At 40.1% G+C, this 25990-nt stretch overlaps 1 protein-coding gene across 2 annotated transcripts in view; it reads left to right on the plus strand.

Moving 5' to 3' along the window:
• The first annotated feature begins 6305 nt into the window (after positions 1-6305).
• Positions 6306-25990, plus strand: part of PAK5 (p21 (RAC1) activated kinase 5) — a 284488-nt gene continuing 264803 nt past the window's right edge. Inside the window, exon 1 of one of the 2 annotated variants that reach the window (XM_055266349.2) lies at positions 6306-6620. The gene's annotated coding sequence lies outside the window, so the exon portion shown is untranslated. The remainder of the gene's footprint in view (positions 6621-25990) is intronic. The other variant, XM_055266350.2, reaches the window with a different exon arrangement.

Genomic DNA, 25990 nt, shown 5'->3' on the forward strand with positions numbered 1-25990 from the left:
ACAAGATACCTCCTGTCACTATTTTATAACAACATCCACCTTCTTCCTGCACCTCTCATTCCCTCCTTAACCCCTGACAACTACCAGTCTGTTCTACATTCATAAAACATTTCAAAAATGTTATATAGATAGTATATAACCTTTTAGGGTATTTTTCACTAAGCATAATTCCCTACATATTTATAATCCATGATGTGGCACAAATCAATCACTTCTTTTTATTGCTGAGTACTATTTCATGGTATGTATTAATACGTACCACAGTTTGTTTAACTATTTACCTATTGAAGGATATGTAGGCTGTCTCCAATTTTTGGCTATAACAAATAAAGCTGCTATGAAAATTCTTGTTCATGTTTCTGTGTGAAAGTGAATTTTCAGTTTTCATTTCTCTGAGAGGAATGTCTGTCTTAGTTCATTCAGGCTATTATAACAAAAGACCACTAACTTATAACAAAAGACACAAACGACATAAATTTGTTTCTCACAGTTCTGGAGTCTGGCAAGTCCTAGATGAAAGCACCAGCAGATTCAGTGTCTGGCGAGGGTCTAAGTACAGTGGTCTTCTCTCTGGAATCTCACATGGAGGAAGGGGAAAGCAGCTCTCTCAGTGCTTACATAAGGACACTAATTCTTTTCATAAGGGCTTCACCTTCATGACCTCATCTAATCTTAATTATTTCCCAAAGACTCCATCTCCTAATACCATCAAACTGGCATGTAGGATTTCAATATGTGAATTTTAGAGGGATGCAAATATTCACCCCATAACAATGCCCAGAAATGTAATTGCTGGATTATATGACAACAGTATATTTAGTTTTGTAAGAAACTACCAAACTGTTTTTCAGAGTAGCTGTACCATTTTACATTCCCACTATCAACGAATGATTTATAAAGTTTCTCTGTGTCCTCACCAGCATTTGGTGTTGTCACTATTTTCCATTTCAGCCAGTCTGATAGGTGTCTAGTGACCTCTCATTGTGGTTTCAATTTGAATTTCCCTAATGTTTAATGACATTGAACATCCTTTTGTGTGCCTATTTGCCATCTGTATATTCTCTTGGGTGAAATGTCTGCTCTTGTCTTTTAATTATTTTCCATTTAGATTTCTTTTTCTGTTGAGTTTTGAGAGTTCTTTGTATACCCTGTATGTCAGATAGGTAGTTTGAAAGTATTTTCTTCCAGTTTGTACCTTGTTTGTTCATCCTATTCACATGGTCTTTCACGGAGAATATGTTTTTAATTTTGATGAGGTCTAATTTATCAATCTTAATTTTTATAGATCATAGTTTTGGTGTCAGGTCTAAGAACTCTTTCCGAGACCTAGATCTTGAAGATTTTCTGCTATTTTTTAAGAGTGTTATGTTTTACATCTAAGCCCATTTTGAGTTAATTTTTGTGTAAGATATGAGGTTTAGGTTGAAGATTTGTTTTTATTATAGTAAAATATTCATAACATAATTTAACATTGTAACCGTTTTTAAGGGTACAGTTTAATGGCATTAAGTACACTCCCCTTCTTTTGCAACCATGACCACTATCCATCACCACAACTTTTTAACCATTTCAAACTGAAACTCTGTATCTATTAAGCAATAACTTGGCATTCCTCCCTTTTCCTAGCCTCTGGTAGCCACTAGTCTACTTCTTGTATCTATGAATTTGACTATTCTAGACACCTCATCTAAGTGGAATTATACAATATTTATCCTTCTGTGTTTAGCTCACTTAGCATCATGGCTTCAAGGTTCATCCATGTTGTCACATGTATCAGAATTCCATTCTTTTCAGGGATGAAGAATATCCCCTTCCATGTGTATACCACGTTTTGTTTTTCATTCATCTGTTGATGGTTGGGATGTTTCCATCTTTTGGCTATTGCAAATAATGCTGCAATAAACATTGATGTACAAATATTTGTTCAAGTCCTTGCTTTCAGTTCTTTTGGGTATATACCCAGAAGTGGAATTGTTAGATTCTATGTTAATTCTATGTTTATTTTTTAAAAACTGTAATAGTGTTTTCTGCAGAAGCTGTACCATTCTACATTCTCACCAGCAGTTCACAAGGGTTCTAATTTCTCAACATTCTTGCCAACATCTGCTATTTTCTGTGTTTTTTAAGTAGCCATGCTATTAAGTGAGAGGTGGTATTTGTGGTTTTAATTTGCATTTCTCTGGTTAGTGACTTTAAGCTTCATATAATGTGCTTATTTTATATCTTCTTTGGAGAAATGTCATACAAGTTATTTGCCTATTTTATATTAAAGATTTTTTAATCGTTGTTGAGTTTTAGGAGTTCTTTCTATCTTCTGGATATTGATTCCTTACCAGATATATGATTTACAGATTTTTTTTCCATACAATGGGATACCTTTTCACTCTGTTGATTGTGTCTTTTGCACAGAAGTTTTAAATCTTAGGTAGTCCAACTTATCTAATTTTTCTTTTTTACCCTATTCTTTTGGTGTCATATTAGAAATTACTGCTAAATCCAATGTTGTGTAGGTTTTCCTTTATGTTTTCTTCTAAGAGTTTTATGGTTTTGGCACTTACATTTACATCTTTGGTAAAAATGTAGCTAATTTCTGTATATAATGTTAGGTAACCAAGGGCCCATCTTCACTTTTTGCAAGTGGATGCTCAGCTTTCCCAGGGCCATTTGTTAAAAAGACTGTTCTTTCCCCACCCTGAATGGTCTTGGCAACCTTGTCAAGAATCATTTGACAATATGCAAGGGTTTATTTATGGGCTCTCTATTCTATTTGATCAGTCTATGATTTCATGCCAATACCATACTCTTTTGATTATTGTTGCTTTGTAGAGAGCTTTGAAATAAAAATATTAGTTTTTTAACTTTGTTCTTCTTTTCCAAGGTTGTTTTGGCTATTCCAAGTCTCTTGAGATTCCATTTGAATTTTAGGATAGATCTTTCTTCTGCTGCAAAAACATTTGGATTTTGCTAGGGATTGCATGGAATCTGTAGGCTGCTTTAGGTAGTATCAATATCTTAACAAAATTAGGTCTTCCAATCTATGAACATGGGATGTCTTTCTATTTGTTTATGTCTGTGTATTAGTCCATTCTTGCATTGCTATAAATAATTACCTGAGACTGGGTAATTTATTAAAAAAAAGAGGTTTGATTGGCTCATGATTCCACAGGCTATATAGGAAGCATGGCAGGGGAGGCCTCAGGAAACTTACAATCACGGTGGAAGGCAAAGAGGAAGGAGGCACATCTTACATGACCAGAGCAGAAGGAATGGAGTGAATGTGGAGGTGCTACACACTTACAGAAAAAAAAAAAAAACAGATTTCACTTACTATCATGAGAAGAACAAGAGGGAAATCCACCCCCATAATCCAGTCACCTCCTACCAGGCCCCTCCTCTAACACTGGGGATTTTAATTGGACATGAGATTTGGGTGGGAACACAAATCCAAACCATATCAGTCTGCTTTAATTTGTTAAGTATTTTGGGCCAGGCATGGTGGCTCATGCCTGTAATCCTAGCACTTTGGGAGAATAATGGCTTCTTTTTAAAACACATACATTTATTGTCTAAAATTTCAAGCAATTTTAAGGAATATAGAGAAGTAAACAAACAACCCAAAATCTTTTAATCAAAAATGTCTCTTGGTTTATAATATTCCATAAATCTTCCTGTATAGAAAGTGATAAACATATAAGGTTATAACAAGTAGGATAAGTTGACGGATATACTTTTTCAAGCATCATCCATATGTGGATGATAGCACACAAGCTACTTTAAAACTAAATTATACTTAATCTTATTAAAATTAAATAAGAAAAGAAGCTAAAATGTGCCTGCAATAATCTCTCAACTTCAGAAAAAGGTTTTTTTCATATCAAGAGAGATAAGTTTGAAACATATTCCCTTAAAGGTAAGAAAAATAGACTGTGAAAAAAGCATGATGAGATCGGAAGTGGGGTTTTCTATCTATCTGCTGCAACTTTAATAATATACATTGACCACTTGCTGAGGAAATCATTATACTTAAACCTCCTTACAACTCCCTTCTTTCTACCTTCAGATTTTAGTAAGTTATCTAATGATACTGACATTGTCAAGGTTTATATTTTTATGTTCTGATTTAAAACTGCCAAACACAGTGGTTTAGTCTTAGATTTATTTTAAAATAAATATGATTATCATTATCACAACATTTGATCACAGCTTCATCGTTCATGAGATTTATGTTTTAAATTTATCTTAGTTGTATAAATTTGATAATGAAGTAGAATATTATAAAGGTTTTTATCTGCTGTGTATACTGATTTATTGCGTTTGAGAACAATTGACTGTTGCCTTGAAAATCTGAAGAACACCAGTGTAGTAAAATAAACATTCTTAGGTCACCCTTTCTTTCCCTCAGAACACCCTCAGGCATTGCTTGACGCTGTGAAGAAATCTAAATGCATACTGACTTTCTTTTTCTTATATGTAAATTGCCTTTTCTGTCTGGATATTCAGAACATTATTTGTCTTTGAAGTTCTGTAACGGGCAGAGATCCCGTACCTCCACGGGTTTTTCCTCCTAAAGGCCCTCAAACTGTCACCCTCCCTGACCCCCCTCATTCCTTCCGCTCCTGACTTTGATCCCGCCGATGAGCCCCCGCCATATCACCATCCACAGCCCTTCCCCCCGCTGCCGCCCAGCCCGCAAGGGCTCCGCCCCCGGCGGCAGCCTCACCTCCTTCCGCCAACCCCGGCCTTCCTTCCCCGTCCTCTCCTACTTCCTTTCTTCCACCTTTCAGCCCTCCTACTACTCGCTCCAGATCTCACCTCCCTGTCCTCGCTCCTCTTCGAGAAGTAGCAGGGGCAGAAGGCATCGTTCGCGTCCATGTCCCCTTTTCTATGGCTGATCTTTCACAAATCGAAAACATCGTTTCCATCTCTAACCAAACCTTTAACCAGCTTCTCCTCAGAAATTACCAACTTTTAGCAACCTGTGAAGACGCAGAGGACTCCAGAGACGGCCTCACACCCTTCTAATACGTCAACGACAATACGCCAGTCAGCCGACACCAGTCAGATAAGATCTACCATAACAACCCCTCATCCAACATCCCTCATCCAGCCATTTCCAGGGTCGAGTCTGCCAAACACCCTAAATAACTATCATCCTCTTTTCCTTCTGGGCTAAACCTAGGTCCAACGCCCAATGTCTCGGTTCCACCAGCTCCTAGACGACCTCCGCAGGGACAGCTGGCTCATCGCAGACCCCTCCCTGCCCCTTGGCTGGCTCACGGCTTTGGCATAGACTTCACACCGAGGAGGTGTTCATATATAGCGCCCTACTACTTGGCCTTATACTCCTCCTGCGCCCTGTCCACAACCCTCACAGTCCTCCCTTACCACTCCCCCACAACGCCCCTGTTCAGCAGGAAGTAGCCAGACGAACTACAATGCCCGTTTCCCCACTTCTTAAAAAACAAAAAAGGGAGGAATGTTAGGTAACAGGGGTACCTTAATGGGGCCGGTTCCGGGTTCTTCTCCCCTCCTTGACCGGGCGCTGTCTGAACCCGCCAAAGGAGGGCCAATCAGAAAGAAGCATCTCCCGCCTTCCCTTGGGCCCGCCCCACGTAGGCCCACGGGATATAAAACCCAGCACACCAGCAGCTGTCTCTCTCTCTCTCTCCTCTCTCTCCCCCCCGCGCGACCTGACCTCTACCTCTCCAATAAAGATCTCTTGGCTGCCACCTGTGTCGTCTCTGACTAGCCTGTTGCCCTTCACCTTCCAGGGAAGGCTCAGAAACCCCAGGCTGGAGGAGTCTCTGTGGACACCAGAGACCATTGCTGGGCTGGCGGATTGAAGGATGGCCACTGAGAGGTCACAGATAAGGGGTTCCCTAGATGTTTGCTACTCAGAGTGGTGGTAGGGCCGGCAGCAGCAGCATCACCTGCGAGGTTGTTAGGCTTGCGGAATCTCAGGACCCAGCCAATTGAATCTGAATCTGCATTTTAATTCACAGGCACATTAAAGTTTGAGAAGCACCAGTTCAGGTGGTGGCAAAGAGGCCAGCCCACTGTTCTGCTTCTCAGCCCCTCCTCCTCCCCACCTCTGCTAGCCTCTTAAGCAAAGCTCAATCCTGCAATGGTCCTGAACAAAATTTCTGCAAATCCCGAGTGTTGGGGGAGAGGGCGTGCAGGAGCTGCCCCCGCCCCCGGGGACTACTGGGAGTAAGCGTGATTGGATTGGTCGCCTGCTCCAGCTCCCGGCTCCCGCACCCGGAGTGTAGACACGCCCCCCGACCCTCCCCCTCACCTCCACCCCCGGCCGCTGCTACAGCCTGCCTCCCTCCGGCTGCCACGAAAACCCGGAGCAGCTGCGTACGCTCATGGACACTCCTCTGAGGGGCGAAGCCGGGCAGCTGGGCATGCTCAGTAGCTGGAGGAGGTTTGGGTGGAGAGTAGAAAGCTGTGGCTCTGCCTCCCACCCCCTCCCGCTGGCCCCTGCTCCCCTTGCCCCTACCCAGCCTGTAGTAGTTCCCCAGCGTGCGCCCGGGGAGACCGGGAACATGGCGGTGGGAGCGCTGTAGCAGCTGAGAAGGGGCTGAGGCACCGCCGCTTCGCTGACAGCCGGCCAGCAGGTAGGCAGGCGCGCCTGTCGGGGCTGCCTGGGTGGGTGTCCGCGAGAGGAGAGGCGCCTGCGGGGATGCGCGCCGCTGGTACCCGGAGCATCTCTCTTTGCCGGGAGAGGATGCGAAGAGGACCACTGTGACAGCGTGATCCTGCATCTCCTAGGAGATGCAAAGGCTAGGGACCTGCTGCCTGGAGGGTAGGGATAGGGGACCGCCCACCCTCAACCCATACGCTACTATCCAGCCCGGGCTCTCTACCAACCAAATAAAGGATGGTTCCATTTTGCTGGGCGGGAGGGCGTGGAGAACCCCGGATTCCAGCCCTGAGAGCGTGCTGGTACCCCGAACCGCTCGCAAGCCCAGCACCAGTTCTTTGTGTGTATACAGCAGCGCACGCCCTGGGGGTGCCACGGCGCTGCTTTTCCCGAGAAGTGTTGGACATATTGCCAGAGCAGGATTCCCGTATGGTTTTTGTCTTTTGGCAGGTGTGGACTGGAGGATGCAATAGCTGAGGCTTTATGAGGCTGTGTTTTCCTTTGTTATTTGTGTGTGTGTGTGTGCGTGTGTGCGCGCGTGTGTGTGTGTGTGTGTGCGCGCGCGCCTGGTGGGTTGTAATGGAGAGAGAGAGAGAGAACTTCTGCTTGTGGGCACCCTTGTGGGCAGGGCGTGGAAGAGGATTTCGGTTCCAAACTCTTGTCAAAATTGTGTGCCATGTCAGCCTCCTAGAGGGTAAACTTGAGAAGTCCAGGGATCACCACTGCCCAGTTTGGAGGATGAGCGCGATTGCCCTTCTTGAAACCGTGTGTGTGTATATGGAGCTTTCAACTCGGGCTGAATTAATTTGTCAACATTAGATATCAATTAAGGGAACCTGAAATGCTGAGGCTATTTATGGTGGTTTTTTATGGCCAGAATAATAAACAAAAAGAAAAGTTGGCACAAAGCCAGAGGAAAGTGTCATTGTTAATAGTTGATGACAGCTTGAAAGACTGAACACACTTTTAGGGAAATCAGGAAACCTGGCATTCTACGGAGTTGTACCAAGACATAGCCACAGGGTCTTAGGTAACTCACAAAAATCTTTTAGTGCGACCGCTTCTCTTCTGGGGCTTGGAGGCTGTAGACACTCTTTCTATTACCTGATACAGATGGACAAGATGCTTTTTAGAAGTCCCTCCTACACTAGAATTCTATGAAATGGACACCCTATAATAACAGCTGTGCCACCTTAGATTTGTGTATCTGTTATATTCAACAGCACAACAACTCAATGTTGGGGAGAAAGATAACCAGGTTAGTTAGGGAGAAAGGTAAATTTAAAGCATGGGTTTATTTTTTTGCTTTATAATTTAAAGGATGGGCATCTTAGAATATGAAGTTTGGAGACAGTTTCCTCTGCACTCACACTATTTATTTTTATAGTCTTGTTAGGTGGCGAGAATGAGTCAGTATCATCAAAATGAAGTGGGGGAATACATAAGGAAAATGCATTTAAGTAAATTAAAGCCATAAATGTCCAATCTGATAATACCTTGACTTAGAGTACGTATGTGCAAGGCAGATGCACTGCTAAATGGAAGCAATATAAGCCAATGGCAAGTTCCTTGGTAATGTTGGCCTTAGACTAAAAATCTTGTGTTCTTCTGTGAATGGGTAGAGATTGTACTAGGTCTCTGCAGCTTATTTTATTAATAAATGTGAGTTTTAATTGCTGTTAATTGGATATCAATTGAAAATTGATATCTAAGCATTGAATTAATTGATCTCTAAGCATTGAAAATCTAGTCTGGCAGTGCCTCTCCACTCTGTCAGGAGCTGCTGAAATGCTGTAGGTATGGGAGGCAGGTGTTTGAACTCTGACTCTTCTATCTTTAGCTTTGTGATTCTGGGAAAATTATTTAACTTTCCTAAGCCTCAGTTTCCTCACTTATAAAACAGTCCTCGGAATAGTAAGACCTATCTAGATAAGTAGATGTGTGGATTACTCATAATTTAAACCACCAGGAAAATGGTGGTGACCGTTGTGAGTAAGAGGGAAATGGATATTTACTGAATCTATGCTATGTGCCCTATATAATGATTCAGTCTCAAACATGTTAATTCCCTCAAATTTCCCAACTATATTAGTTTCCTAGGGCTGTTGTAACAAGTTACCAAAAACTGGGTGGCTTAAAACCACAGAAATTTATTCTCTCATGGTTCTGGAGGCTAGAGGTCCAAAATCAAGGTGTTGTCAAGACCATGCACCCTCCAAAACCTCTAAGGGAGGATCCTTGCTTGCCTTTTCCAGCTTCTGGTAGCCCCAGGCATTCCCTGGCTTGTGGCAGCGTAACTCCAATCTCTGCCTCTGTATTCACATGGCACCTTCCTCTCTATCTCTGTCCCTGTGTCCAAATTTCCCTTTTCTTATATGGATGTCATTCATATTGGATTTAGGACCCGTTCCTTATTCAACATGACCTCATATTAACCAGGTTACATTTGCAAATGCCTGATTTCTAAATGTCATATTCACAGGTTCTGGATGGGCATGAATTCTTGGGAGACACTCTTCAGCCCAGTACATCAACATCCCTATGAACTGTGTTGAATGACAACATTAACATTATGTTAGCATAACAGCAGAAGTAGCATGGTTTCAGAAAATACTTTAAAGATTATTTAAGGGAACTAACCTATTTGAGGCTTTATATACACAATCATGGTAGGGAAGAGCAGGGTTCAAAGGTACCTCATTTATGCATGTCACTTACCTGGGATCCAAGACAACCCAGGACCTGGGTCTTCTAGAGTATCTCAAACATACTCTGTCCCCAGTTAATTTGTTGATGTTGCCTTCCATCCTTTTTGCTACCCTTCCAAGCAAATGCAAAACAAACAAAATGCATTAAATAACAAAAACAACAATAGCAACAAAGGTAAGCTAACAACTTTCTAGTCCTTCTTAACCTGGTGAATGGCACCACTATCCATGGAATTGCTTTAACCAGAAACCCAAGAATCACATTTGACACCTCCTTTCCCTTGACCCACCACGTTTAAAACCATCATGCAGTCTTATAAATGCTATTTTCTATATAGATCTCTAAATACATCTTGATAAATTCTTTCTATCCCCACCACCACCACTATCAAACTGCAGGCTATCATCTCTTACCTGGACCATTAGTATAACTTCCTAACAAGACCGCTGGTTCCTTGCCTGGCTCTTCTAATCCTTCATCCGGAGCAGATAGGATAATGTCAGTTCCCTACATAAAATACCACCCACACACCTGGGACAGATTCCAGAGACTCCTAGAGTCTTTGATACTTGGCCAGCCTCATCTTGTGCATCTCTTCCTCTTGATGCTGTCACACTGACCCTCTGTCTGTTTCTGGAACATCCCCAACCATCTTCCCTCTATATTTTACCAGTCTGGGTCATACTCATCCCTTGGGCTTCCTTGACTTCTCTTCCCCACCAACCCAACTCTCACATCATCCTTTTACTTTTATTCCACAGCACTTATTACAGTTTGCAAATGCCTGTTTATTTGTTTGGCTATGGCTGTAAGCTCTATAATGGCCATTTATTGTATGTCTTATATGCAGAAGGTGCTTAATAAACGTTTGGCGAATGAGTGAAGGAATGAATACTCTGCCTCATAGCATTTTCCTGTGCCAACTTCAAGATCTGATTTTTAGAAGGTTTTTTTTTCTAGTATAGAAAGAGCAATTTAGAACCTTATTCTGACTTCAAAAGGAGAGTATTCTTGGCTTTAACAAATGCATCTTTTAAGAACTGATTTAGGCTAGAAGTTAAGAATTGAGTCAAAATATTTTTTTGGCAACTGAGGTTTTTGTAAAAATACATCAGTCAGTCAACAAATATTCTGCAAATATTTATTGCATGTGTATATTTGCCATGCTAGGCCCTTGGAAGACAATGGTGAACTAGACTTTCAGTCTTCTGGAAATGAATAGTAAACAATAAATAATAATTATTATGTATAATAATAAATAAATAATACATTTAATTATTTGTTGAGCTTCTGTTATATGCCAGTGTCTCTTCAATTCCTGTCCATAATCATCACTATAACCCACTAATCTTTCCCAGTAACACAGAACCCCACACTTACTAGGAGCACAACAAATATTTTGTGAATTAATAATTTGTTGGTACTATTATTCTGATCTTTTGAAATAGGAAATGTATGCTCATCTGGGGAAAAAGGTATCTGCTCATGTATAGAAGAGCATGCAATTCCTTTCTCACTATATCTAGGTGGGCACTGTTTTATTTTAAAAATCACCCTGGCCATTATCTCTGGAGTTAAATTAGGAGACAAATTGCTCTTTATATGGCAACAAGTTCCTGGTGTATTTCTGTCAAAATTCTGAATTGTTTTATTTTGTATAATTGTCTAAATTTGTCCTGTTTAATCCAAGTGAGAAGTGACTTAATGTCTCTCATTCAGAGCTCTTTTTGTAGTTTTGAATAGTAACACTGAGTGCCCAAGGGAAATGAATGTAGTTCAACAGAGGAACACATGTTATGTTTTAGATTTCTAAAGTGGCTTCAATTTCAGATCTTTATATTAGTCTCATAAAAGGGTGATTTTAAAAAATAAATAGTAAAATAGCATTTAATGTCTATGCTTAAGTAAAGTTTTTAATATACATAACCAAAAATTAGACAGTGTGCCTTGATTTTGTTTAAAAGTGATGGATACACAATGGGATCAATTAAAACCTAAAGGAACTAGTACAAAATTTCAGTAAGGTTGTTGGTTATAAAATGCATGTTCAAAAATCGATGGCCACCCAAAATGCCAGTGTTTTACTAACTAAAAAGTAGAATGGAAAATGATTCTATTCATGAATACACAAATATATAAATTAAGTAGGAAAAGTAGGAAACGTACATAAAATACTTGTGAATAATAAGAAATATATAAAAGCCTTTGTAGAAAGCTGTACAATTTTACTCAAACCAATAAACTGAGAAGCAAAGAAAGAAAGACACACCTTATGCTTTGGTAGAAAGATGAATGTTATGAAACGGTTATTTTTCCCAGATCAATTATATAGTTTTATTACTTTGGGATTTCAGAGAACCTTACAAAATGATTCTAACATCTGTCTGGAAGAATCACTATATAAAAATAAAAGAAAACTTTTCAAAGAATAGTAGTGGTGGTGGGGGAGGTGAGTGGTGGTGGTAAGATGGGAGGTAGTGGTACATACAGGTGGTGTGGGGAGTGGAGTTCTGGGGGTGGTGGAGGTCGGGGGAAATTTGATGGTGGAGACAAATACATGAAGGTGGTGGGATGAGGTGGTATGAGTGGGGGTGGTGGGTGGTAGATGTGGGTGGTTAGGGGGTGAAGGTAGGTAGATGGGAGCGGTAGTGGTAATGGGTGCCATTGTTGAAACAAAAGTAAATTTGATCATTGACTACAATCATTATAGCAATGTAGTACTGGTGTAAGAATTGATTAATAGCTCAGTGGAATAGAAGAGCCTGGAAACAGATTTAGGTCATTCTTAGAACCAGAAATACGACGGAGAAGGCATTATGAAACAGTGAGGAGTATTTGACAAAAACGTCATGGAAATTGGTTAAGTGTATAGAAAGCATTCAACTAAGAACCTCTGTTTACATGACCCTCCAAATGAAATTCCACATAAATATATAATTTTATATGCAAGGTGGAAAACAAAGCTAGAATAAAATATTTAACTAATTTTAGGGGAAGTACTTTTTAAATATAAAATCAATGGGAAGAATCACAGAGCAAAAAAGATTTGAATATATTTTAAACTTTCATATGCAGCAATGCATGCATTTTAAACAGAACAGAATCATGGAAAACAATATTGACACCAAACATGACATGACAGTTCATGATAGCCCTGAGGAACTCTTGCAAAGCAGTGAGTAAACAATAGCACCCCAATAGAATTGTCCAAATATCTGAATGCATAATTCAAAAGGAAGAAATAAAAGACCAATGCACACGTTTAATAAATGTTATTACTATTAATCACAGAAATGCAAATTAAAATAACAATGAGGTGCTGTGTTTTATGTATTAAATAAGTAAAAAATACAAAAAATAAACTGGCAAGGATGCAGTGAGAAGGACAACAATCTCTTTCATTACTTGTGGTGGGAGGGTTACATAATATAACCTTCCTACAGAAAAGTTTAAAAATACTTATCAAAATATCTGCCAGGCACGGTGGCTCATGCCTATAATACCAGCACTTTGGGAGGCCAAGGCAGGTGAATCACTTGAGGCCAGGAATTTGAGACCACCCTGGCCAACATAGGAAAACCCCATCTCTACTGAAATACAAAAAAATAGCTAGGTGTGGTGGCACACTCCTGTGATCTCAACTTCTTGGGAGGCTGAGGCAAGAGAATCGCTAGAACCTGAGAGATGGAGGTTGCAGTAAGCCGAGATCATGTTACTGCACTCCAGGCTTGGTGACAGAGTGAGACTTTGTCACCATAAAAAAAAAAAAATTGTCAAAAGCTTTTAAAAGTTTAAATTATTTGACATACTATTCCACTTGGTTTTTATTTTGTGTTTGCTTTTGTCTTTGATAAGGAAGTAGATGCAGGTAAAATTGTGTATTATAATATATTTCATAGTAATAAAAATTAAAAAGAACCTATATAACTAGAACTTGGGAGCTTGGTAAAGATATTTTTTTTTTTTTTTTTTTTTTTTTTTTTTTTTTTGAGACAGAGTCTCGCTCTGTCACCCAGGCTGGAGTGCAGTGGCGCAATCTCGGCTCACTGCAAGCTCCGCCTCCTGGGTTCACGCCATTCTCCTGCCTCAGCCTCTCTGAGTAGCTGGGACTACAGGCGCCCGCCACCATGCCCGGCTAATTTTTTTTGTATTTTTAGTAGAGACAGCGTTTCACTGTGGTCTCGATCTCCTGACCTCGTGATCCGCCCGCCTCGGCCTCCCAAAGTGCTGGGATTACAAGCGTGAGCCACCGCGCCCGGCCGCTTGGTAAAGATATTTAAGGTCCCAAGATAACAGACTATTATATAGGTATTAAAATTAATTATTTTGAAGATTATATAATGACATGAAACAAACTTCATCACAATTTTAAGTGGAAAAAAATGCACTACTACATATATTGTATTGTTAATATGTGTTTTGTGAAATGAAAACATCATACAGGCATATTTAAAAAAACAGAACAAAATTAAAAAGTTAGACAATCTCTGGGTGGTGGCAATATGGATGGCTTTTATTTTGTTACACTTTTCCAAATTTTAAAAAATGTAGTAGGCTGGGCACGGTGGCTCACACCCTGTAATCTCACCACTTTGGGAGCTCGAGGTGGGTGGATCACTTGAGCTCGGGAGTTTGACACCAGGCTGAGCAACATGGCAAAACCCCATCACTACAAAAAATACAAAAGTTAGCCAAGCGTAGTGGCACACGCCTCTGATTTCAGCTACTCAGGTGGCTGAGGTGGAAGGAATGTCTGAGCCCGTGAGGTGGAGGCTGCAGTGAGCCAAGATCGCCCCACTGCACTGCAGCCTGGGTGACAGAGTGAGGCCCTGCCTTGAAAAAAAAATTAGTCAATGATGTGTTATTTTATGAATCAGAAAAAAAACCCCACTATTTTACAAATAAGCAGTGATATACATTTAGGTTGTAATTATTCATTTATGTAACAAACATTCATTGATTATCTCTTGTGTCAGGGGCTCTGCCAAGTGTATCAGCAATGACTCTTAGATTGCATGCAAATGAAAGAAACTCTGCCTAACTCCAGCAAAAGGAATTTACTAGAAGGATATTAGCTAGCTAAAAGAATTGCCAGGAATGTGGTGGGGGATGGGGAATCCCAAACACACACACACACACACACACACACACACACACACACACACGCACACACACCCCAAAACAGCTTGGAAGCAGATGAAGCTAGTCAGCTCCAGGTCTAGGTATCAGGCACTTTGGAAACAGACTCCAGCTAAGAATGACTTGTTCAGAGCTTGACCACAGTCCACTGGCTGCTATGCCTGGGGTTCTTCCCCAACACCCAGCCCACTGGGCATGGGATAGGAGGGGGGGTGCCTTGATTAGTAGGCCCACTACCCCTTTCCAATGAAAGAAACACAAGACATGTGATGGGTGCTAAAAAGCCAAAACCAAACCAAACCAAAACAAAAAAAGACAACAGAAATGCCCATTACCCTAGGACTTAGGGGTAAACAGGGTTGAATACCACTCATCCCTCTCTTCCCCTCCCATAGGAAACATTTGCTATAACATGGGAGTTTAACTTAAGGTTCATGGTCTAATGTTCACTGTGATGTGCATCATTGAAGGTGCAATGTGGGTGCCCCACACAGAAGGTACTTTTTCCTCTTGGAGCCAGCAGTGACATGTCAGGAAGAGTGTGGCTTTTCGGCTTGATCCTTATATACCAGCAGGAATTTTGAAAGGAAGGTCCCATTTTCTCAGGTAAGAGAAAATCCTAGAAAGGTATAATCTGAAAGAAACAATGAAGCAGAAGCAAGAGGTATAATTTAGAAATAGATCAGGCACCAACACAGGTCTAGCCTTCTTTTCTGGATGATCTTATATTCAGCAAGCCCAATAGTCATGTTTGAGTTTAGTTCACCATGAATACCAGCCTCTTGGTTCAGTTAACTTTGGTTGATAAAGTTATTATTAACTAAATATTAAAAGATCATACTTAGATCAGTGCATATTCTTACTGCAGTTCTCATGATAAATAGGAAATGTCTGTGGCTGTCCAGGTAACTTAACAATGATGTTGTTGCTTTTATAACTCTTCATAAACTTTTCTGTGAAGAAAGATGACTTGTAAGTGGAAGAGAAAAAAGAGGTAATTGTTCTTCACTTGCGCTAAAAACAGGAGAGAGAAAATAATCTTAAATTAGCAAGAGAGGTCCCTGTCCCGGTCACTTCATATTAGAGGGCTCTGCTACTCTGCACTCCAACTTCTCAGCACCTGGACAGCCCTGCTCCTCTGCAACAAAGACCCCGCATTTCCCCTTGAGCCCTTTGCCTCATTCTGAGCCTTGCTCTGCATAGCTGGGACCTTGGAATTCACTGCTCATGGGGCTCCTGGGCCCAATGGGGGCTGAAAAAAGACTGTTGGTGGGAGGTGTAAATGGAGCTTGGACTGGTGGACTTTGTAGTCTCCACACAGGTGTTGGAGGCCACGGTAGAAAGAGAAAGGGATGGGGAGGGGAGCAGAGACTGGGTCTCCTTGCTTTGCTATGTTCCGGAATTTAAGTACTCTAAATTTAAATCTGGCTTCTAGGTTGTTATGAAGTCATATTTGTTAAGCCAGGAAGATATAACACATTTAAATTAACATTTTTTAGCCTGATTTATAGTATTCAAATATTGAGATCTGTAACATGTGGGACTCCTTTTGTACTCTTGTCTCTCAAACGTTAGGATCAGGCCTGCTCAGGTAACTGTTTTAGAAAGGTAACACTCAATTGTTGAGACACACATGCATAATTAGCTAATCATGCAACGGCAATGTAGATTATAAGAAAAATAGATTATACTTTTTTGACTATAGCTAACATATTGAACAAGATGTGATAAGCCCACATCCAAGCATTTTACCTGTGTATATTAGTCTTCTTAAGAGCACTATAAAATAGGTCACTCAAGGCAAAATATTATGCAGCTAGATAGAGTCAAGAAGTTCCGGATCATCTGAATCCAAAGGCCATAAACACTGTCATATACAACAATTCAATGGATAAGAAAAGTTTTGTTTGAGGTCCTTGAACCTCCAATAATTTAAAAGTCACTGGATTAATCAACCCACTTTGACTCTCCAATACTCTCAAATACTCAGATTCAGCATTTCTCTTCATGCAGATTTCCTCATGAAAAGGGAGAGTAAATGCATGGACTGCCTTGCCGTGTTTGGTATTATGATTAACTGAATGTTCCAAACGAAAAATCAATATTTGGTTGCTTGTATAAAAAGCAAATTTAACTTACCTTTTTAAACAGATGTCCAGTTGTAGGATTTCCTTTGCTAATTTTCAATGGAATTGCTATTGTGTCATTGATGATAAAGGAAAATTGGCCATAAGGAGTACCTTTGTTTCTCTAAAGCACTGGTTCATACCCCTACTACTCTTCTATTACCCTATTTTCCAACTGAACCAAGAAGACTTTCTGCAATCAATATTGGTTCCATCACTCTTTCGATAACAACTTACGTAACGGGGTAAGGAAAGGAAGAAGGGAGAGAAGGGGAAAGAGAAAAACACAGAGAGAGAAACTCCCACCTTTGGTTCCAAATATAAGATCTCTGATAGACACAACGGTTATTAGCTTCATTTCCAGTTAAAATTCAAGGTTGGCATACTATTTAAGAAATTCCTTAGCTATTTTCTACAGGAACTTCATGTGTTTGCTTCTAATGGTCACTGGAATCATGCAAATGGTGTTTGTATAATACTGATTTTTTAGCTAATTGTTTTTAGCTGTCAGCTGTGTTGCCCCCTTATTTTATAGCTACATTGCAGTTTACTGACCCAGGAAGTGAACTTCCTGGAAGAATAGAAAATTTACACTTTATTTGTTTAAAGGAAAGATTCTTCCTCTAAAGTAGGAGCAGTTGATATGTGGGTATGATTTAACTTCTAAAAATAAAAACACTGATGGAGGAGGGGGATTTAAAAAAATTTTACAGAAACAACTTAGAGTTTTTCTCATCCTGGTGGTTTTTAGGACAATGTTCTCTCTTCTCTAGGTATTAGAGATAGAGAAACAAACAAAAAAAAAGAATTTGCCAATAACATTTGAATAATAGTTATTCACGCCTTGAGTTAAGTAGTGGTTTAACCCTTTTTGAGGGTTTTTAAGATAATAGCTACCTACCCGCAAGTTGTGTGCTATGTCTTTAGGACTCCAAGTAGAGTCTACTCTTCTCCTACCCTCACAGCCAAGCAGTATCTAAATTGCAACTTGGCTGGGCGCGGTGGCTCATGCCTGTAATCCCAGCACTCTGGGAGGCCAAGGTGGGTGGATTACCTGAGGTCAGGAGTTCAAGACCAGCCTGGCCAACATGGTGAAACCCTGTCTCTGCCAAAAATACAAAAAAAAATTAGCTGGGCATGGTGGCGCACACCTGTGATCCCAGCTACTTGGGAGGCTGAGGCAAGAGAATCACTTGAACCCCGGAGGCGGTTGTTGCAGTGAGCTGAGATCGTGCCACTGCACTCTAGCCTGGGCGACAAAGCAAGACTCTGTCTCTAAATAAATAAGTAAATAAATAAATTGCAACCTAAAAAACATTTTTTGCATGTGCCCTTCCCTGTCTCCACTGCCACTCCCCTTTCCATCTCTCAGTTAGATCTTCTGTCAGCCTCCTATCTGTTCTCTTTCATTCCTACCACCAAAATGATCTTCTGTTATCTGAGTATCACCCCTTCATTGAAAACTTTCTATCCAGCTACCACCTTCCCCCACCCCACCCCTCCCCCAAAATCCTCCCACATGGTTCTGGATTGTTCCTCTCAAACAGTCATCACAATGTTTTGTAGATTTTTTATTTAACTTCCTTCTTGTACTAAACTGGGAACTCTTCTAAATCAGGCATCTTGTTTCTTCACCTTTGTATCCCAGCACCTGGCTTTACGCTTACACATGTCAGGTCCTTAATAAATGTCTGTGGATGAATGGATATTACCCAGGCTAAAAAATTTGAATACAAATGTAAAAAGGTGGTGCTATGATTTAAAAGGCCACTCAAGGCAAAATATCACGCAGTTAGATAGAGTCAAGAAGCTGAGTCAAACCCTGTATCATCTGAATCCAAGGCAATCAGTGCTGTGGTATACAGCAACTCAGCGGATAAGAAAAGTTCTGTTTGGAGTCCCAAACAAAAGTTGGCTAATCCAAAATTAACTAATCTAAAAGTTATCTCATACATTTTCTTTAAAAACACACAAACAAGTTTCACACTAATACTGGTTTTCTATTTTCTGTGAATAAAAAAGAGGTAGAGAGAAAGATTAAACCCTCTACCTGTTTCTGGTTGGAGAAAGACAAAAATTCCAATGTTGGATATGGGTATAAGGTAGAAATTCTAAACACATGGAAAAGAGAGAAAGTGATGAAGCAAACTATAAGCTGAGAGCCGGCCTCCCCACAATAGAGTAAATAAGCTGAGCTTCTTGAAAAACATTGAGAATAATTATTTGATTGCTAGATGCAGCTTAACACCTACTGCTCGATTGTCCCAGACCTGGTATGAATATGCCTAATTAGTGGTGTGATTCCTGCTCAAATATCACTTGATTTGTATAGTGAAAGCTGGGGTTTTATATGGTTCTGCCCAAGTCTTCGGCACCAATGTTTCCATGGCAACAGATGCATTATAAAATGAGGAAGAAATCAGAAAGTTTGGGAGAGAAATAAATCAAAGCGAGTGATCCCAGCAAGAGGTTCCCCAAGGTGAGTCCCAAGGGCTTTTCAGGCTTCTGGTCAGATATATTTGTGGCAGAATTCTTGGAGATAGAAGATTCTAGGATGATAAATGCCAGGGATTTTTTAAAGCAATGTATGGATACTATCTATGACAGCAGTTACCTTGTGTGCTTCAGCTCGGATTTCTAAGGCAAGTTCCTGTGTTGGGATATTAGGAGTCTACACTGGTTGAAAGAATCACTTACCAGTTGGAGCCTACTAACCGCTAGGTAACAGGATATGAAAATGAGATTTTTACTATCTTTGAAATCAAATTGAGCTATCCTTCTAAAGCTGGAAGGTGGAGAACACTGTGAATTCTATTAGGTACTAAATATTTGACTATGTCAGTTTAGAGCAGTGTCTAATTTTGTGGTATAGATGTGTTCTGTTTAACACAGACAGTGTGAAATTTCCCAGAAAAAAAAAATCTAGATTTCTGTCTTCTCTTATTCAAAAGATCACACACACAAATACACATACACATAGTTGCAACATTTGTCAACACTGACCATGTTTCTTCATGGCAATCATTTGCCGTAGCTGAGAAGCAGCTGCCTCTAACATGGATCAGTCATGGAGTCTTCACTTTGTCACAGTCCCCATCACTCCCTACTGCCTATAATCAGGCCATTTTAATTGTTTATGTTACCCTCTTGGTCATTAAAGTCTTGAATTTATAACCTTTGAATTTGAGTGAATGTAATTCAAAGTATAACCTTTGAATTGCTCTATATTTTTTGATCATTTTATTCTCATATATTGTGTCTTCTTAATCTTGCTTCCCAAAAATATGGACCAACTTATTTAATAATTTAAATATAAGGCAAATGACATTTTAGAAAGATGCATTTTAAACATTTTATCCTAGAAAAAAAATTTAGAAGTAAGACTTTATGCTGGTATGAAGTTTATTTAAAAGCATAGAGTTTAGAGATATTTGGTGAAAACATTTGCATAGTTAAATAGGCTTCTGCAACTACTTTTTCAATATTTCTTTCAACACTGGACAATTTTTAAAAAATTTCTGTTGTGTTTTTTTTGAACTAAACTGAAATGGAAAAGAAATCATATGGTCTTAAGCTTGCTGGAGGTAGGGATTATCAAAACGCAAAAGGATGGTATCATATTTCATATGATATCATCTGGAAAATATAAAACATTCACAATGCAACTGTGCCCACAGTAGTGAAGTAGAACCTTATAAATGATATGCATTCTATAGAATGGCTGGAAAAATCTCAAAATCAATATTGGAATCACCCAGGGCGACTAAGAATAATAATATCACTGTGCCTTACTAAAAAATAATGAAAAACAAGTGAGATAGAAAATTTCAGAGTTGTCCCTAGAGTTTTTATTTGCTTGGGATAGAAGGATGATAGCAGTAGCTTCCCATTTCTTTTCAGACCTCAATTTTATTTTAAACACAGAGCACAGTCCACCCACTGAAAAGAATTTTCTTTTCTACAAAGACCAGGCTGTGCAGTGACTGTGAATATCACTGTAAAACAGAAGAACATTTGGCTCTAAGTTACTCACTTAACTAGTAGGATTAAAACAAGATAACTGGATCTGTCTATTAGGGTGGTGTCTGTTTATGTCTGCTTTGTCCTGTGTAGACTAGATTAAAAAATAGGAAACAGATATTACAATGAACATTCCCAACGAGTCACCCATTCAGCAGCTGCACCTTGAGTACTATTCTGCTTATTTCAGGTGGCATGTACCATGAGGAGGCATATCAATGGACATAGAAGATAAAAATGTCCTTCTGTGAACATAGAAGATAAAAAAAAGAAGAAGAGACAGACAGGAAACAGCATAATAAATAAATGTATAGAATGCCAGAAGGTCATCAGTGCTTTGATAGAGTAGGATAAGGGAAATCAAAAGGGCTGTAATGGGTGGCAGTAAAGGGCATGATTTTAAATAGGATGGTCAGAATAGGTGTAATTGAGAAAGTGACATTTGAAGGAGGAGAGGAAATTACCATGTAGATACACATGGGACAGCATCCCAGGTAGGGACGGGGACTGTTTTTGCAGTGTACTCCAAATTGCCTATGATTTGTCTCCTGCAAAGACCCTCACGTTTTTTCATTTGGAAGTAGAGTTTTAGTGCTGGTTCAAACCCTAACCTCATTCCAATGCTGCTAAGGACACCATTACTCCAGTCCTGCCAATTCTTCTCTAGATAAACCATAACTGCCTTTTGGAAATTTTTTTTGAGACAGGGCCTCACTTTGTTGCCCAGGCTGGTCTTGAACTCCTGGCTTTAAACAATCCTCCTGCCTTGGCCTCCCAAAGTGCTGGAATTATAGGCATAAGCCACCACACACGGCCTTCCTTTTGGAGTTTTAATATTCTTTTTCCATTTTGGTTTAATTCAAATGAAACACAACAGGGATTTTTTTGAAACTGTCTAATGTTTAAAAAGTATGGAATTATGACACATACTAGGTATTTGTTCAGTTTTTTGTTTGGTTATAGAAAGAAAAGATATGCCTCAGAGTTAGAACAATGATTGAGCAGTAACCAAGTTCTTTGAACGTGTATTATATGCCAGATATTGTGTTATATGTTTTGTAAACACTATCTCATTTAATTCTTGCAGTAGGCTTATAAGTTAGGTGTTATCATTGTTCCCATTTTATGGCTAGTAAATAGCAGATTGTGCTGCCTTGCTCTATCGATTAAGATTAATCTTCTACAAGCATAAAAAATGGTAAAAAGTATTTTCTCAAGTTCTAAGCGTAATTCCTTTAACTTCCTCTATTTTAGTTAGGATTCCCCCCCAGAAACAGACCTTGAGGCAAGGATTCAAGAGCAAGTAGTTTACTTGCAATGTTCATGGAATACCATTAAGAGAGAGGGAAAGTAACACATGGAAGGAAAATTTATTAGTCTGTTCTCACACTGCTAATAAAGACATACCCAAGACTGGGTAATTTATAAAGGAAAGAGGTTTAATGGACTCACAGTTCCACATGGCTGGGGAGGCCACACAATCATGGTGGAAGACGAAGGAAGAGCAAACGATAGTCTTACATGGTGGAAGGCAAGATTAGTTGTGCAGGGGAACTCATTTATAAAACCATCGGATCTGTGAGACTTATTCACTACCATGAGAACAGTATGGGGGAAACCACCCCCATGATTCAGTTACCTCCACCTGGCCCCACCCTTGACACGTGAGGATTATTATAATTCAAGGTGAGATTTGGGTGGGGACACAGCCAAACCATAGCAGAAACTGTCAGTCCATTCCTGCTGCTATAACAAAATACATTAAACTGGGTACTTTTTAAATAATAGAAATTTATTTCTCATAGTTCTAGAGGCTTGGAAGTCCAAGATCAAGGCAGCAGCAGATTCAGTGTCTGGAAAGGGCTTCTCCTCTGCTTCAAAATGGCATCTTGTTGCTATGTCCTCCAGAGGGAAAAGGATGAATGCTGTGTCCTCACATGGCAGAAGGGTAAAAAAGGGATAAACTTGCTTCCTCAAGCTTTTTTTTATAAGGATACTAATCTCATCCATGACAGTGGAGCTCTGATGGCCTGATCACCTCCTTAAGACTCTTAGTATTATTACCTTCAGGTTTAAGTTCCAACATGTGAATTTCAGAAGGACATGTACATCTAAATCATAGCAGAAAGGCTGCCAAAATTGGAGTATTAAAATAGAGGAACTGGGAAATGGTATAAAACTCATGCCTCCAAATCAGTCCACCCAAAGGGGAGGGAACTGAGATATTTATACACCAACTCCCATCAGTCATTAGTTGAAGGCTGTTCCCAGAGAATGTTAGTTTCTCTGTACTTCCAAACTCCCATGATATGGAAAAGCCCTTAGGAACATAGATACTGACTGTTGGAAGTCAGTAGGCATATGGGTGGATACTAATAGGGCTTGCTACATCTATACCTGTTGCCTCCCTTGTCACGTGCCTGCCAAACTTCAGAGATCCTTTAGAAGTTGTTGTAAGAAAAGAAAATTTATCTTCTGCTAGTCAATTGTGAGCTACTGATTGGGCAATTTATTAGTGTAGACAAGAACATTCCATGTACAGTGGGTAAAAGAGCATTGAGCCAGAGTGTTAAGTTGCCCTCAAAGTCATTTCCAAATAAACAAGATGATATAACTATAGGTGCTCAATTGTACATAATTAAGCAGGGAGCTGTTATTATAAATGCATCTAATGTTGAAAAATGAAACAGAACTAAGGCTACAACTGACCTTGTGATGAAACAGAAAGATAAAATATTCCTGAGAGTAAATCATTTGCCTGTGTAATGTAATGTAATTGCTTTTTTTTTTTTTTTTTTTTTTTTTTGAGACAGAGTCTCACTCTGTCGCCCAGGCTGGAGTGCAGTGGCAGGATCTTGGCTCGCTGCAACCTCCGCCTCCTGGGTTCAGGCAGTCCTTCAGCCTCAGCCTCCCAAGAAGCTGTGACTACAGGGATGCACCACCACACCTGGCTAATTTTTTGTATTTTTAGTAGAGATGGGGTTTCACCATATTGCCCAAGCTGGTCTCGAACTCCTGAGCTCAGGCAATCTGCCTGCCTTGGCCTCCCAAAGTGCTGGGATTATAAGCGTAAGCCACCACACCGGGCCTGCATTCTTGTAGGGTACTGGTGGACCAGTTGATAAGCTGTATCTTCCATGGCATTATTTGGGAACTCTATATCCCCAAAAATGTTGTTCATGCCCATGATCATTTTTAGGAATAGCTATGTTGAAACTTGGGAAATCTGGAGAATATATAATACAAAATGATTTTGAGTCTGTCTTGCAAGAAACCCCAAACCAAAAATAATTTTGCATGGAGAAAGAAGAGAATGTAACAAGTATGCCAAGAGCAGAAACCCAAGTGTTAGTCCTCTGTATGTGTGGATAAACAGTAAATGTCAGTGAATTTTAACTGAGTGGTAAAGTGTGTTTGATCAGGAGAAAGTGAAGAATGGATGTTGGGCAGTTAGCAGCCTGAAGTAGGATTTCAAAAATAACCCAGATGGCTTTCTTGATGAGAATGTATCAGTTGAGGTCGTTTAGGATAGTAGAGAAGGTGTTTTAAAATTGTGGAGCAAGAAGGGGATCCAAAGTTGAGGTCATATCAGTGATTGCCAATAGGATACTCAGGTTAGGCAGGCTACAAATTGTTGTGTTCTGAAAATAATCAGAGTTAACCTTGGATTTGTGATATGGGTGGGTTTTAAGAAACTCGTCATCTTTTTTTTTTTGTTTGTTTGACAAAGTCTCGCTCTGTTGCCCAGGCTGGAGTGCAGTGGCATGATCTTGGCTCATTGCAACTTCTGCCTCCTGTGTTCAAGCAATTCTCCTGCCTCAGCCTCCTGAGTAGCTGAGATTACAGGTGCCCACCACCATGCCCAGCTAAATTTTGTATTTTTAGTAGAGATGGGGTTTCACCATGTTGGCCAGGCTGGTCTCGAACTCCTGACCTCAGATGATCCGCCTGCCGCGGCCTCCCAGAATGCTGGGATTACAGGTGTAAGCCATCGCACCTGGCCATTATCATTGGTATGGACAGGAAACCTGTTTTACACACCAGAGGGCATCATGGGTGCTAGAGTTTCCCACTTGGAGTAACAGAAAACTGTTCAAAATTTCTGGTTTTCCTAAAAGAATAAAGAGAAGAAATTTGGGGAGAGCTATCAGGGCTGGAGGAAGAGTGGTGCTTAGGGGTTTTGCATCACCTTTCCGAGCCTTCCTTTACCACCTTAGATTACTCTAATTGCTGAATCTGAGTGTTATAGTTCTGCTCTTCCCTGGTTTTCATTTCAGGGCTCCCCATTCAGTTCCTTTATATTCAGGGCCTCCATGTTATGCAACTTCAGAGAACAACATTCACATCTGAGGTGATTCCACTTTTGTTGTGCCTGCCTTGGTCCATACTTTGTAAAATGGGTCACCTTGCTTCTTAATTATGTGTGTTTTGTTCTTCTTTGTCCCATTGGACTGGAAGAGGCAGGAGGGAAGAGGCTAAATTTTATCTAGTTAAGTTAGAGCATCTTCCATAGCACCTTCCACATAGAGTTACTCGATAAATTTTTACTAAACAAATGAATTCAATAAGAATTCTGTGATCTACTGAGACTTATATCTCCTTTAATCCAAATAGCAGCCCCATGGGGTACATATTGCCTTCATTTCTCCTTGGAGGAGATGAGGAGTAGATCAATGAATGGAGGCAGTGAGTAAAAACAACTCTTTCAATAAAAATAGGTTGTGGCCCAATTTAATTAGACTCTAAAGTAGGAGAGGCCTTCTGCATATAGGGGAAATCTGAGTTTTATAAAATGTAATTAAAGAGAATAAGCTTTCCTTCTCCTTATTTCTAACTCTCAAATTCATTTCCATGACAGTTGATATTATGAAGAGGAAATAATAGATTTTCTATAGATTAAACTTGTCTTTGCAGCTGGATGTTATGGGAAGCAGGGAGTATCTTCAACAGGATTCTTTTGTTTGAAAGGGACAGAAACCTAACTCAAAGTGGATCAGGAAAACTAGGAATTTGTTGACCTGTATAGCAGAAACATCCAGAAATACAGTTGGATCGGGAGCTCAAAAACATTATCCTGGTGCCATTTCTTCCCCATTTTTCAACTCTGAGTGTTTCTGTATAGTTTTCTTTCTCGGGCAAGCTCTCTTATTTTTCTGGCAACGTGGACAGCCCCTCTACAGCTCTTGGGTTTAGATCCTACTGATCTCAAAATCCAGCAAAATATACTCTCTAGCCCAATAGTTCTAACAAAAGTCTCAGGATTGAATTTCAGTGGTTCCAATGTAACCTTTGTGGGTCATGTGCCAGTACCGGATCCTTGTCTAATTACTGTAGCCTGGGGAATGTGTGG

Source organism: Symphalangus syndactylus, chromosome 24 (assembly GCF_028878055.3).
Source record: "Symphalangus syndactylus isolate Jambi chromosome 24, NHGRI_mSymSyn1-v2.1_pri, whole genome shotgun sequence".
Taxonomy (NCBI): domain Eukaryota; kingdom Metazoa; phylum Chordata; class Mammalia; order Primates; family Hylobatidae; genus Symphalangus; species Symphalangus syndactylus.